This window comes from Eurosta solidaginis, chromosome 5 (assembly GCF_040869045.1).
Source record: "Eurosta solidaginis isolate ZX-2024a chromosome 5, ASM4086904v1, whole genome shotgun sequence".
Classification (NCBI taxonomy): domain Eukaryota; kingdom Metazoa; phylum Arthropoda; class Insecta; order Diptera; family Tephritidae; genus Eurosta; species Eurosta solidaginis.
Window position 1 is genome coordinate 183,818,936 of NC_090323.1, and position 16,204 is coordinate 183,835,139.

The window sequence follows — 16,204 nt, forward strand, 5'->3', positions numbered from 1 at the left end:
TTGAGCTCAATAAACGTCTTAATGTAGAAAATTGCCTTTATTATTCAATAAGCCGTCTGTGTGAAAATAGTATTAGTTTGTCGGTTGAGCGGTAAGCGTGTGAATGTATGAGTGAATGATTGTGTGAAAATGTAGATTAGTGGTCACCAAAACTGGAAATGTGGCTGTGTTAATAAGAGCAAAATCATTATCCTGGTCAGTGTTGGCAGGTGATGAAAAAAAGGAAGCTATATTGGCAAAAAAAAAAGGTTAGAAAAGGCTAAATTTAGAAAAAAAGAAGCTAAAAAAGGCCAGAATATTTTTTGGGTAATTCATTAAATATTTTTATATTTTAGTTTACACATTTGTAAATAAAAACTTATAAACATAACTTTTTGTTTCAAAACATATCAGGCACATTTTCCTTGACTAGCACATGGGATTACTTTATATGATTGCATATATGTATATACATAAAAAAAAATATTTCAAACTAATTATTTATATAAAATATTCCCCCTCTGAAGAATCAGAAGAGCTTAAGTCTGCGTATAAAGTTTGGCTATTTACTATAGATATGAGATCATCGGTAATTTCAAAATCATTACAACATTTAGATAAGCGTTTTAACGAGCATTTAATATTAAGCAGCTCATTAAGTATTTTAATTTTTAGTTTGTTCCTTAATTTAGTTTTCAGAATTTTCATGCCACTGAAAATTCTTTCAACCTCCGCGTTACTGAGTGGTAATACTAAAAAACTAAATATGATTTCGACAAGTTCTAAAAAAAGGAGGTTCGTTTAATGCATTTTTATGTTCTCGGACTTCCGACCAAAATTCCATGGTGGAGTGTACATTTTTCCATTGTATAGTTATAAGTTTTCGCCACTGCAGCTCTATTAATGCTATTTGACTTGAAGAATAACTATACTTTTCTTTTTCAAAGTAAGAAAATACATCTGGCTTTGAAACTTTCAACGAATTTTCAGCAGAAAAAGAATTAATCTTTTGTAGAGAACTCATATTATTAGGTATTAGGTGTTCACAGGAACTATTGAAATTATTTTATTTTAGAAACTATTAAAAATACATTCGGAGTAAAAAGGCTAGAAAAAAGACACGAAGCTAAACCCAAAATTTCGAGGCTAAAGGCAAAAAAAAAGGCTAAATCTAGCCTCGAAAAGGCTAACCCGGCAACACTGATCCTGGTAGTGGTTTAAGAGTTGATAAAAAAGCGATGCGGTAGGACGCACGCATGCATGTTTTCTAACACTCAAAAAAAAAAAAAAAAAAAATATGCAAATATACTTTACAAATACAAATATGGGTTAGGTTGAACTGACCGGTCCATTAGGACTTCACGTAAACGGAAAAAGTCCGTAGTGTTACCAAAAGTTTATTTTAACAACGACACTGAAAAAACCTCTGAAATACCAAGACCTATGTTATAAAATAACTCCGTCCTCTTGGCAAATACTAGAAGCTTTTTAGGACTTAAGGCACTTGCTGCTTCTAGATCCGACAGCTGTATCATTCCTAACAGCTGGAGTCTTAGGCTGGCAAGCGCAGGGCACGAGCACAAGACGTGCTCGATAGTTTCCGGCTCCAACCCGCGCTTCCGATACAGTTATCTGGCAGCTTGTAGGATCTGTTTATTTCCGAATCATCACAGCATACCGCAGACCCTACACCTTCCACTACTTTGGATCCACCTGTGTACACATGTCCGCCATTTGAGTACCCTTGCGCCAACATCCACCTCTATTGTGGTTTTAAAATCTCCCTCGAAGCGCAGATAGGGAATCAGGTAGTCTTTTCGTCCTTTAATTGATGATCCAAACTGCCCCGAAGCACTAAGCCTGGTTGCAGTTGTTGACGCTATGTTCTTTGCTATCAGGTCTACAGGTAGAATGTGCAGAATGGCATACAGTGCAGCCGTCGGGGTTGTTTTCAGGGCTCCCGTAATGCTAAGCATTGATAGTCTGCATACCCCTCTCATTTTTTGAGGTAGGTTGTTTTTTGTGTGGCTTTCCACCAGACAAGAACTCCATTGCATAGAATTGGGTTTACAATCGCTGCAAAAACCCAATGAGAAAGAGACGGCGATAAGCCCCACGTACACCCCAGTATTCTTTTACATGCATAAAGTGCCGTTGAGACCTTCTTCACCCTCTCCGCCATGTTGAGCTTTCATGACAGCTTACTGTCTAGGATGATTCCTAGATATTTTGTGCAAGGTTTCTCCTGTAAGGTCACCCCTCCTAAATTATGCATAGTCCAATTTGGGACCTTGTACCTCTTTGTAAACAAAACCATATCCGTCTTCTCCGCGTTGACTTTCAACAACCCGACATTAGATGCCCAGGTATGAATTACCCGAAGCGCCCGATCCATCAAAGATCTAATCGTTGGAAGACACTTTCCACATATGACAATGGCAACGTCATCTGCGTAAGCCGTAAGTTTTACGGTATCGTGGCCTCATATAACCCCATTGTGAGGTAATCTTCCTGCAATTTAACATGCAACCGATCCATATGATTAAGGCTGGATGTACTTTAATGTAATTAAGACCATCCATAATCGCCCATTTAGAAACATTGTTGAAATCCCTGGCAATGTCTAAGAAGACTCCTAGAGCATATTTCTTATATTCCAGGGCTTTCTCTGTGCTTATTACCACCCTATGCAATGCGGTGTCTACCGACTTGCCTTTGGTGTACGCATGATGTGTTTTGAAGTGCAGCTTTCATGCACGTTGGACTTAATGTACACATCTATCAGCCTCTCAAAGGTTTTGAGCAGAAATAATGTTAAGCTTATGGGTCTATAGTCTTTGGGATACACGTGACCGATCTTCCGCACCTTTAGTATGAAAGCTGCACGAGCAGTTCTCCAAGAGTGCGGTGTTATGCACCCGTCGAATATTATTTTAAGCTATTCCACAACCGCTCTACTTGAAATTTGTAGCGCGGTCATAAATATACCACTTGGGCCCGGCAATTTAAACTTAGAAAACGTCCATTTGTTGTTGGTATCGTCACCAAGCCCGGCACTACCCGCTCCGTGATCGAAGTGTGAGTGATTTCTGCTGGGTCTTCTAAATTATCTCGCGATGGGAAATGTGTATCAAAAAGCACCTCAAGGGATACCTCACTATTACGTGACCATTCTCCGTTCTCTTTCTTTATTAGTCCCTGGACTATATTTCCCCTTACTAGGACTATTTTCAACCGTGCTGTTTAGCTGCAGCACTATATGTCTGCATAGAAACTTTTCCATGAGATTCTCTTCGCCCTGGAAATTTCACGCTTGTATATCCTTGTAATCGTTCCTACACGCGTCGCTTTCCGCGGTCTTCGCTAGCTTACACATTTTTTTACCTGTCTTCTTAGAAGACACAGCTAATTGCTCCACCATTGCGGCTTTTGCTTTTCCTCTGAATCTTATTAGAGGGCAAGCTCTTTTATACGCAGTCATAAACGGCCTTGCTAGGAATTCATTAGACTCCTCCAGTTTTTCCACACGAAGAAGCAGCTTAAGATAAACATCTGGTTGTTTGTATCGGATAGGGGAAAATTAAGATGGCCAGCACTATATAGTATTAGTGGTTTTTCACAATGCAAAAGTTACAAACATTATTAACGTGTCGGATAATTGTCCAAATGGTAGCAAATAATATGGTAATAAATAATACTAAGTGTGCTAACATAAGACGCCAACCTGTGGGTAATACGACGTGGAAACAATATTACTTAATGGCAAGAGTAGATCAATCCACGGTCCATGAGAAGATGAAGACGAATACTGAAGAAATGGTGTGCAAGAGTGGTGATTAGTTTCCATGGGTTGGACAATAGACTGGCTGTCAGCATTTGAATCGAGAAATGTGCTCTAACGGCAACGACAGCACAGTCACCGTGAGACGGGAAAGGACCTGCAAATAACAATAGCACACTTAGACGAATATGAGGAACAGAAGAATGACAGATATCTCGATCATATTCGGGCATGTACTACAGAAACGATATAGACGTTTGAAGGAAAAATTCCGTGAGCATATTCGAAGGGTATATAATAGGCGATGCAGCGGATCATGTTTTTATTGATTATGTATTCTCATGATTTTAAAAGTAGGGACTATAAGGTCTACCTCTGGAATGTGCATACTGTTAATTCGGCCGCTAGGATTTCTTATGAAAGCCATAAGACATACATCACCGAAATACAGGACATATTTGAGACGGAGCAAGCTGCCTTGTGACGTCTAATATGGGAGTGCAGATTAGTGAGGTCTAGTTAAAATGTGAAGTTAGCTCAATTCATTTATTAGAGATAACCATAAAATCCGCCGTGGTGTGATGGTAGCTTGCTCCACCTACCACACCGAAGATCCTAGGTTCACTCCCCGGGCAAAGCAACATCGAAATTTGAGAAACAAGTTTTTTAAATCATCTGCATTGATTTGGCAATAAATTGCATTTCTTCCTTGAGAAGCTTCTCAGGGAAAACTCACCTGCCTGGCAGGTGTTGTTCGGAGTCGTAAACGGAAACGAGACGGCACCTGTCTCGCCAACTTTTAGAAAAAACTTAAAGGCTATCGTGTCTAAAATTTTTTCATATTTTTTTTCATAAGGGCTTCTACAAGGAATGGAGAAAAATGCCCATTTCGTCAACGGAGAGTGATCTTATTTACCGTTTATAGGCGGCAGGCGATATAAATATTACTGCTTTGGATGTGGAACCTCTCTGAATTCATCCGACGGTGCTGGAAAGTATGCGTGCTTCTTCTCAGTGCTCGGCGTTTTGACAAATATTTGCCGGGTTGAGGAAAGGTTACATGTACAGGTGGCATGATGGGCTGTACATTAGTACGTGACATTCCGCCGCCACAGCCTCCACGACCTCGCTTTCCCCACGAGGTGATATTTCGTTAGTTTCCAGAGGAAGTCGACCTTTCTTCTCTTCACCAGATTTTAGAAAAGCTTGGAGCTTTGAAACTAAATCTTTTTAAATTTGTTTAAATTAATTAATCCACAGACTTACGAATAATTACGGTATGTGCTTAATCTTATGCAATTTCACGCTTCCCAAGGCAGCCGGTTCAATGTACCGGAGCAACTCCGGATTCTTCCTATTTAAACAGGAAGTTTCCTTGGACTCCCGTTAGAGGACATTGATGATAATTTGTGATCGGTTGCACCTGTTGGATGGGGTGAAGCACTGCTACAACAACGACATGTGGAACCTCAAAAATTCACTTGTAATGGCGTCTTTTTTACCACACCATCTGATTCCGGCTCGTTTGTTTATCTCCAATATATTTCGGCTACACATCGGTAACCGTCTTCAGGGCAGACACTTTTTTCGAGATCAATTGAAATTTGTTGATTGTTGCCTTACAGTTGTCACAGTTGTTTTTTATTGTTGCATATCCCATTGTTGTTGTTATATGCCTACGGTGTGCCTTCCGGGTTTATAAATTAGTGTATTTAGCGACCTTTTTGATTTAAACAATTATTTATAGTGAATAAAGTTGTATTTATTTCACGGGATGCTACTGACGATGCTATTACGAGCAATGCGTAGGATAATGTAAAGCCATCCCGTGACTATTCTTGGGGACTGTATCTGGAGTTTGCAGCTTAACCCATTGATTCCCTGTGCACAAATCCAGGCCATATATATCAAGGTTTTATCGAATGACATAACTTATATCGTGCTCTCTCAGGGTCTGCGGGTACAAGCGATGTTGATGTGAGGAAATATGATAAGGAATATAAAAGTTGTAAGGCTTAAGTTTAAGTAACAACAACGAGAGCAAAAATAGGACCATGTGTTTTCTCTACTAGAACATATGTGAATTGGGCAAGGCTGATCTTTTTGCTTACCTCTGCCAATAAAGTTATATTTTGGTCAGATTCTTAAAAAGCGTTTCATAAAGCGATAGCTCAAGCTTGACTGCGTGGTTGCAAAACTTCCTCTCGTGCTTCAAAATAACTCGGACAACGCGTACGTACCAGGAGCAGCCAGAATTTCTTTTTGTGGAAAAAAATTTATTTGCCATAACAATAAAGTACATAAATACTATATCTTACTGAGTCTTGTTCTAATGGCTCTGAATAAATTGATATTGCCAATTATAAGCGGGCCTCCTTTCCATTTTTGCATTTTGCGGCGCAAAAAAGCTAGCAATCACAGTTGAAAACGGCATCAAAGCACGTGGTGATTCTGTGGCTTGAGCATGAACGCGCTGAATAGTTTTAAAAATTATATAAACGAGAACAATACAAATTTAAAATAAAACTTACATCCGGAGAATAGCACGGCTGTAGAAAGCTCGCATAACGCCTGTTTAACCATAATGCAATATCGTAGAGCTCGAGCTTGCGTTTCTGTTTATAAGAAAACAAGTTTTTTTTTTCTCATAATTTCTAAGAATGATTTGGTGGTTGTTGTCTTTGTTTGGTACTCAGATTTGTGACATGTCCCTAGCCAGTGGGAGCCTTTGAGCTCGTGAGGCACACTTACTGTTGATGCTTACATGCATACGTTGTTATATATGTATAACTAATATTTGCTTGCTTCTACAGTCTTCAACTGATACTAGGGAGGTCGGAGCGGGCGTGCATGCTTGCGTTAACCGGGCTTAGTCACTCGGGAGGTCTGGGTTCTTGCTGCGATCCACCCTAGTATGAGCATTTATGTATAACCACAATATTTCATGCACTACGCGAAACAAAACCCCCTAAAGACAAAGAGCCAGAATGAAAAGCAAAAAGCACACAGCCTGTTTTCGTTATTTACTCTACTAGCTAGCATATTAGAAATGGACGGACTTCTTACAGCAAAGAAATGAAAACCCTAAAGGTGAAGGTCGTAACACCCAACAAAAAAAGAACTATGTCGAAGGAAAGGTGTGCACAAAACAAATATATACATCAGCGTGTGGAGGAGATAGGTGTCATTACTCCTCTGAATGTATTCTCAATCCCTACCCTACCTTGTACTGAGAGTTACTGGCTACTCTCCCATACCCAACCAAAATAATAAACTCACGACTACATATTATGCTTACAAGACCTAAAAAATAATCTAGTATTTATTCATTATTTGAAAATTATAATTCAATAACCTTATGTATGTACACCACTGTGCCATCCATATTTCTCAACAGGCATTTCTATAAAGGTTTTTTAAAGGTAACTTACAGTGAATCTGCTTTGTGAAACGACATAAAGCGTTTTCAGTATTAAATAATTTTTCAACTTCTTTCAGAAAAACGTTTAAAAGCGTTGGTGGCAAGAGATTAGAAACAATTAGATTCTGAAGCAATTTGTGAATGTTTACAACAAAAATTAAAGAAACAATTTGTCAATGTATTTTAACTTGAACATTTCTTCAAGTTATTTTCAAAAAAAAAGTTTGTACATGTAAGAGAATAACCTCCCATCGTATCCCAGCAGGCGCAAATTGCTTGATCTTCAGGCCTTGCACGACAGAAGAACTTGTATCTCACTCATGCTTGCCTATAATGTAATCAACTTGAACATAAATAGCTCCAATTTATTTAATTTGTTAATCCCATATATTCCACTGTTCTACTGATCGTCGGCATAACAGATTATTTATCGAAATGACTCATAAAACGAATTATGCTATGAATGAACCTATAACTAGGACTATATATCTGGCAAATCAATTCAGCAGTGTTCTTAATTTTAATAACAGCTTATATAAGTTTTAAGCTTGAACTGCTTTCTATTTTTAACTAGTATGTAAGAAAGCATGTACTTTTAACTGAATGAGTTAAATAAATAAATTAATAAAATTATTATCCCAACAACCAAAGTAAATGTAATGTAAGTTTTTAATAAGTTTTCTCAAAAAACATGAACCTCAAAAACGGGGTTGGGACCCCACATTCTCTTGTACAAACATTAAAAAGTCTACAGTATGATCGTTGTTTTATTTGAAGCGACGTAAACTCATTTTCAAAATTTCTATAGAAGCCGTCTAAAACACATGAATTTTACGAACATAAGAAAGATGGAAAAATGCTTAAATCCATTCCAAATTAAGGTCTCATTAACACTTTGAACAAGATCTTGATTATGTCATACCATTTAAGTTGGAGCAATGTTGTTACTCAAAATATATTGCACTGCTCCCAAATCTGGCCATGTGACAGTACACGATAGAATATATTAGCAGTTTGGAAGCAAATGAAACTAATTAAGTGTACGCTTTGTTCTTTTCATAAAAATATAAAGCTAATATAAAAACAAAAAGCTGTGTAAATATTTTGTATTTTTAATCATTAAGGGCATTGAAATTTTAATTAGGCACTTCTAACCAAAAATTTACTCAAGGTTAAATGGGTTGGTGAAAAATAAAATAAACAAGTAAGGAAGACTAAGTTCGGGTGAAACTGAACAGTACATACCCAGCTGTACACTAGAAATGCTGTTGTTGTTTGTTTTGTGCTCTTAATAGTGTTACAAGGCTGCGCAATAATGCGTATACATATGGTTCTATTCTGAACTAATTTTCGCTTAAAAGAAGCAAAAAGGATACAGAGGCTAACACCAATGACCTTGAGCGGGTAACGTTCGAATCGCTAAATTGTTGAATAAATAACTCCAATATTAAATAATGCAAAATAGTCTTTATTAGAGTACTTCACAATAACACTTATACTTCACAACCAATTGCGTGTTTAAATCAAACTGATTAATGACTACTCAGCTTTCGCTGCTTTAATACTCTCTTTTGTCTCGTCCACCCATTTCTCCTAAGGTCTAGTAACTTCTCGAAATTCATGCTTGGTTACCATCCATATATGTACACGTTTATTTGTAGTTTATAGTCTCTCGCATAGGCATATGCGTGTGTATATGTGAGTGCCACTTCGACTGATGACTACACCTGTATGTTAGTTATCTCTTCGTTGCCTTGTATGTATGTGGGTAAATGATGATTAATGTCTTTATGTAGCTTGCTTTAATGTTTTTGTTGTGCATTTACTTAGTAACAGATTAGAGATGGTAATATTCGTCACGCTGCCCTCCACCTAAGTCTGATCGTCGCGATCAAACAAATCTCCCAGTCTACACGCATCCAGCCTCTCAAAATGAACACCCCTCCCATTTCGTGCTTGCCCAATGGTTTGTATGCGACAGATGGTATCACTTATCCTCTTAACAACTTTGTACGGGCCCTCCCAACTGCACCAAAATTTGTGCAGAACACTTTTCCGCCGGTGAGGGTTGTATAACAGTACCAAATCTCCCTCCAAAAACCCTTCCGAGTTGTTCTCCTTGTCGTACTTGTGGTTCATCTTAATGCTCACTATCCTAGTTCGTTACCTCACACTCAGTTGTTTGGCCACTGGACTACTTTACAGAGCCTGATCTTGATGATTCACAACAGTAGTGCACCCTGGCTTGAAATTACCCTTGCATTCTTTCTGGGAAATTCTTTCCTTCGTTTTAGTGCGTCCATTTAGTTTTGCCAATGCCAGTTTTTCTCTCGCAGGTGTCTTTGATTTCGCTTTATTTGGCCCATTCGACCCATCAGCCTTTGCCAGATCTACCGCCTTTGACCTTGGTGGTCTTTGTCCAATCGCCTCCACCAGCACTCGCTTACTGCTGAAACATTTCTCCAAACTGAAGTTGAGTGGTACATCCTGGTTCTTATAGCGCATAATCCTTCTCTGCATATCGATCCTGATATCATGGTCAACTAAGAAGTCCACTCCCAATATGACTTTATTAACAATCTCTGCCACAACGAATTTGTGTAAAACCGTGACCTTTCCAATTAAGACTTCACATGCATATCACTTCTCCCTGGACTCGGTTATACTCGCCAGTGACCGTACGCAACCTTGCTCCAGGTAATGGCTTTACTCTCCCGTTGACCAAATCAGATCGGATTAAAGAATTAGACGCGCCTGTATCTACAGTTAGTAGATGCTCCTTGCCATCCACATGTCCTCCGACAGTAAGATTGCTTGACCTTCCAACTTGCGATAAAGAGATTATGGGACATTCACTTGCGGGAGCCAGCTGTCGCCCCTTGCGGCTGACTCGGTTTAGTTTAACGATTGAGTGGATTTGGAAATTTGCTCATCTCCTTCAGCTCTGCGTTTACGGCCACCCACATTGTTGGAACTATTGGGGATGGTGCTGCAATAACGTGCAATGGGACCTGACTTCCCACACTTAAAGGCTTTAATTGCATCATTATTCTTCTGTTGCGTTCCCTTTAAAATTTCCAAAATTGCGTCTACCCACTCTGGTCTTTCTACTTCCACACGATGAGCTTTGTACGCTGATTTACTCAATACTGAGGCAGTTCCCTGAGTCAATGCATGTGATACCGTTTCTGCAAATGTTGGCATTGGGTTTGCGTATGTAGCTCGCTTTCTTTCGAAACGGGCCATTTATAAAGCTCTGAATCTTTGCACTTTCAGTGTATTCCAAGGGTGCGTCCGCATTTTCCAAATGAGCCAACATCCGAAGCAAACTCCTGCAATGTCTCATTCGCTTTTTGGTAACGGTTTTGCAACTCAATTTGGTATATCTGGTTTCTATGCTCGCTTCCGTAACGTCTCTCTACGCGGCCATCAATGCTTCATAACTATTCCGTTCGTACTCTGGAATAGTCTACAAGATTTCCGCTGCAGGCCCTTTCAATGCCACGAACAATGCAGCAACTTTGTCTTCCGCATTCAGTTGTTTACTGCTGACGTCTTCTCAAATTGAAGCTTAAATACCTGGAAAGGAACAGAGCCGTCAAAAGATGGAGTTTTTACCGTCGGATTGCTTGCTGAAGCAGCTGGTCGATTTAGATGCAACTCCTGTATACGACCTCTTAAAGCATCCACCTCGGCCTCGATCATTTTCTCGTCCATACGCGCTTCTAGTTTTGATGATATGCGCGCCTCTTGCGTTCCAAGTTGTACTGTTATGCGTGCCTCTTGTTCTTTCAGTTATGTTTCCATCTTTGATGTTATGTGTGTCTCTTGCGATTCCAGTTGGGATGCCATATATATCTTCTGTTCTGCCAGTTGACATGTTATATTTGTCTTTTGTTCTTCCAATTGAGATGACATTTGCGACGACATTTCTAAAATGTACACTTATACTTCACAACCAATAACGTGCTTCAATCAGACTGAATACTGATTACTCAGCTTGTACTGCTTTTATACTCTCTGCTCCAGATGTCTAGACGTTTCTTCTTCTATATTTTTCTACTTGGTTACCAGCTATAGACGTCTGTATTCTTAGTTTGTAGCCTCTCGCATAGGCGTATGCGTGTGCATATATGAGTACTACTTCGACTGATGACTGTGTGTGCCTCGGGTGTGTGCCTTGGGTAAATGATGATTAATGTATTTATGTAGCTCGCTTTCATGTTTTTGTTGTTGTGCATTTACTTAGTAACAGCTTTTGTGTTTTTTGCACCCTCCCTGCCTCATCTAGGGGCGGAGCCTCATCGTGTTGACACCTGGTAACGCTTCGGCGGCAAATTCGAGCGGCGACTTTTCTTCGCGGATCTCTGTCCGGGTGGACCTTTCCCCTTCTCCGCTACTCGTGGGATGATTAGCAGGGAAGAAAACATTTTTGATTTTAAAAATAATAAGGAGGGCGGCACTCCTAGTAAGAAGTCGACAGGAGCTTGCTCCGCAAAGGATACGGCTCAACCGGGCCTCAAGGTGGCTGAGAGCGTTCCTCAGAGGTTCGCTGCTGCAGCGGTAGCCAGCCAGAAAAGGGCCGAGAGATTATCCGGTCCGAGTAGTCATGGAGGGGGTACTGACCGGGACAAGTGTCTGGTGGGTCGATTGCTGGGGGCCAAAGGGTAGTGGGTGGGGTGGCTATAGGGCCAAGGGCCAATCTAGTCAGGGTAGGCCTCAGAGAGAATCCAGCCCTGGTAGTCCGAAGGCCGGTACCAATCGGGGAGGGGCCACCGACCGGAAGGCCTTTGGGGCGTCTGCCGCCCATCCCGTAGCCCCAGCGTCAAGCTTCTTATGGCCGGCTATATGGCCAAGGGAATAAAAAAGCCCAGTCACCAAGACAAGCGCTGGCCTGCCCGGATCCTGCGCAGGAATGCTTCCTCGCCGGTAAGGGAGGGGGATGTTTCTGCGGAGGACTGGGCGAAGGCGCAGCGTGATCTTGCTTGGGCGATACAAATGTTGCCGGACTTCAGGCTGAACTGGGTCGAGAGTGATGAAACCTCGATGCGCCAGCGGTCCATGGATGAATCCAACCCCACGGCACCGAAAAGGGTCTAGACGCAGGGAGGCTGGACGCGGTCTTTCGCCGATCATTGGCGTTATAGACGAGAGCAGCGAAGATGGCAGGATCCCGAAACAACAATGAAAGTGTGCTAATTGCCTTTGATAACGCCAGGTCGGTGAAACTTTATAAAGCCGCCGTCACGCTGATAGGTGAGTTATATCCGGGCGCGCGCCTCAAGGTAGTGGAGGCTGGACGCAGTGACGCCAACGGACCCAGCTGACATCCTGGAGCTACGCCAAGAGTACAACCGAGGTCTACCGACCCATAACTGGAAGGTGATAAACGTGGAGAAAACTGAACTGGCCACGATGCATATAGTCCTGCTGCTCGACAGCGCTAGCCGCGAAGCGCTGAAAAAGGAGGATTTCAGGGTAAGCTAGGCCTTCACAAATATAAGCCTTAAGGTCTATAAGGTTGACGTCGAAGCCTTGGTAAACCTTGAGTCTCGTACGGAGGTGGTCGCGTATGCAGATGACATCTGCGTCACCATGCGGGGGAAATTTCCGAAAACTCTTTGCAACTTAATGGAAGGGGCACTATCCAAAATTTCGCACTGGGCACAGCCACAGGTTTGGAAGTCAACCCGGATAAAACCGAGCTTGTCCTCTTCACAAGGAGGTACAAAGTACCAAATCTAACACCGCCAAGAATTGGGGGTACGTTTTTAGAGTTTAGCGATCAAGTCAAGTATTTGGGAGTCATTCTGGATAGGAAGCTATTGTGGAGTGACCATATAATGGAGCGAAAAAGGAGGCAGCAGTAGCTATGTTCACTGCAAGAGGGCAATTGGCATCTCCTGAGGGTTCTCCCCTAAGGTGGCCTACTGGATTCACACAGCCATTTTGCGCCCGATTCTTCTTTATGGTGCTTTGGTCTGGTGGCCTGCACTAGCTAAAAGTACCTATTTTAAAGTGCTTCAAAAGGTGAAACGGAGTTCGGAGCTCTGCATTACCAGGGCTCTCGGCTTCACTCCGTCTGAAGCACTCAATCCACATCTTGACCTGGTGGCGAAGAAAATATCGGTCCTCGCCGCTCTACGCATAAAGGAAACAGGTCTCTCTGGTAAAATCGATCTAGTGGACAAGCAACAATCCTGAGCACGAACGCCCCAGTCCCAATACCGGTACGCACTGACTACTGCACACCAAAGAATGTTTTCCTTAAAAACTATAGTAAATATATACCATCGCTACAAGACTGGAATACCAGACAACATACGGTACCGTGTGCCATCAACATATTCCCGGACGGTTGTAAGCTTGACGGGAAGGGTGTTTATTTTCTCAGACAGCCAGGCCGCATTAAAGGCCCTGGTCTCATTCGTCGACAACGCAAAGTCGGTCACTGAATGCCGCAGATCTCTCACAAGCACTATAAGAAATGCATGGACTTTGGTCAGCCATATCATCGTGTGAGACATTCAGGCTATCCTGACCATCATATGACAAGGGGTGCACAAGAGCGCATCTGATTTTAAACAAATCAGTTCTATCGTCCCTGATAAGGGTTCTAACAGGGTATTGTTTAATAGATACGCATGTTGCTAGAATGGGGGTGGTGACCTTCGACTATTGTCGCAACTGCAGATGTACAGAAGAGGAGGAGAGTGTCCAGCACCTTCTCTGTTAGTGTCCAGCGCTTAGTGGGCGTAGATTGGCTATCCTTGGTGAACATTTAAAAACATAACCTCGCTGAGGTCTCTAGTTATGAAGTCAAGGCTCTAGCAAAATATATAAATTCCACGAAGTGGTTCGACCCGCTTTAGGCAGGCTAGGGGCCCTTTGAGACCGTACAATGGGCACATTGGTGGCCTAAGTAGTGAGCTGTTACCATAGTGTTCAGCTCAGCCCTCACCATCTAACCTAACCTAACCTATTATTAGCTTAGAGATGGTAATATATGTGACAATATGCTATATACGTAAGCAATTGGTGAAATTTTAAGCTTCTAGCTGTTAAAATAGGGCATTTATTGCGAAAAGTTTCATATCTGAAGTACTACATATACGACCGATCCCATCCATTTTTTCAAACAAAAATATGTGCAATATACGAAAGCATATGGTGAAGTTAGAAACTTCAGTCTGATAAATTGAGGAAGATATGACAAAAATCTTCTTGTTTTATTTGAAGCGACGTAAACTCATTTTCAAGATTTCTATAGAAGCCGTCTAAATCACATGAATTTTACGAACATAAGAAAGATGGAAAGATGCTGAAATCCATTCCAAATTAAGGTCTCATTAGAACTTTGAACAAGATCTTGATTATGTCATACCGCTTAAGTTCGAGCAGTGTTGTTACTCATTTTAAAAAGCTGTTTAAATATTTTGTGTTTTTCATCATTAAGGGCATTGAAATTTTAATTACGCACTTCTAACCAAAAAATTGCTCAAGGTTAAATGGGTTGAGTGCACAAAAAAAAATTCCTTTCTATAATTCTCCCAATAACAAAAATAAACATAATGTAAGTTTTGACCAAGTTTTCTCAAAAAACATTAAGCTTACAAAACGTGGTTGGGACCTCACATTCCCTTGCACAATTATCAAAAAGTGTACAGTAACAGGGTTGTTTTGTTTGAAGCGACGTAAACTCATTTTCAAAATTTCTAGAGAAGCCGTCTAAAACACATGAATTTTACGAACATAAGAAAGATGGAAAGATGCTGAAATCCATTCCAAATTAAGGTCTCATTAAAACTTTGAACAAGATCTTGATTATGTCATACCACTTAAGTTCGAGCAGTGTTGTTACTCGTTTTAAAAAGCTGTATAAAGATTTTGTATTTTTCATCATTAAGGACATAGAAATTTTAATTACGCACTTCTAATCAAAAAATTGCTCAAGGTTAAATGGGTTGAGTGCACAAAAAAAAATTCCTTTCTATAATTCTCCCAATAACAAAAATAAACATAATGTAAGTTTTGACCAAGTTTTCTCAAAAAACAGTAAGCTTAAAAAACGTGTTTGGGACCCCACATCCTCTTGCACAAACATTAAAAATCTACAGTAAGATCGTTCTTTTATTTGAAGCGACGTAAACTCATTTTCAAAATTTCTATAGAAGCCGTCTAAAACACATGAAATTTACGAACATAAGAAAGATGGAAAAAATGCTTAAATCCATTCCAAATTAAGGTCTCATTAAAACTTTGAACAATATCTTGATTATGTCATACCGCTTAAGTTCGAGCAGTGTCGTTACTCGTTTTAAAAAGCTGTATAAATATTTTGTATTTTTCATCATTAAGGGCATTGAAATTTTAATTACGCACTTCTAACGAAAAATTTGCTCAAGGTTAAATGGGTTGAGTGCACAAAAAAAAAAATTCCTTTCTATAATTCTCCCAATAACAAAAATAAACATAATGTAAGTTTCGACCAAGTTTTCTCAAAAAACAGTAAGATTAAAAAGCGTAGTTGGGACCCCACATCCTCTTGTACAAACATTAAAAATCTACAGTAAGATCGTTCTTTTATTTGAAGCGACGTAAACTCATTTTCAAAATTTCTATAGAAGCCGTCTAAAACACATGAAATTTACGAACATAAGAAAGATGGAAAAATGCGTAAATCCTCCTGGAGGTAGGTGGGCGCACCGGGGTCGATCTCAGTGGGAATAGGTGTATGGAATAGAAAATAAGCAAATAGACGAGATTTCTCGTTATAATATATATGACTAGCCTTTACCCGCGGCCCCGTCCGCAAGGAAAAATTTAAATATATGGCTATTCGCGTTAGCCTGCTTATTATCTGTTTAAAATTTTGTTTTCTGTCTAATGCATTTTATTTTTGTAATTGAGTAAAAAAAAGAACTAAATGAGCTGATAACCTGATAGGATCCCAAATGATCCCGAAATTATCCAGAAAAAGCTACGAAATGACCCCCACGCTATCGCGGACGGATCCCGAAAAC

General features: G+C 40.4%; 1 pseudogene; it reads right to left on the reverse strand.

Annotated features, from left to right (window-relative positions):
* The window catches only part of LOC137254344 (testicular acid phosphatase homolog), a 280,602-nt pseudogene that overhangs the window by 14,138 nt on the left and 250,260 nt on the right, over positions 1-16,204 (reverse strand).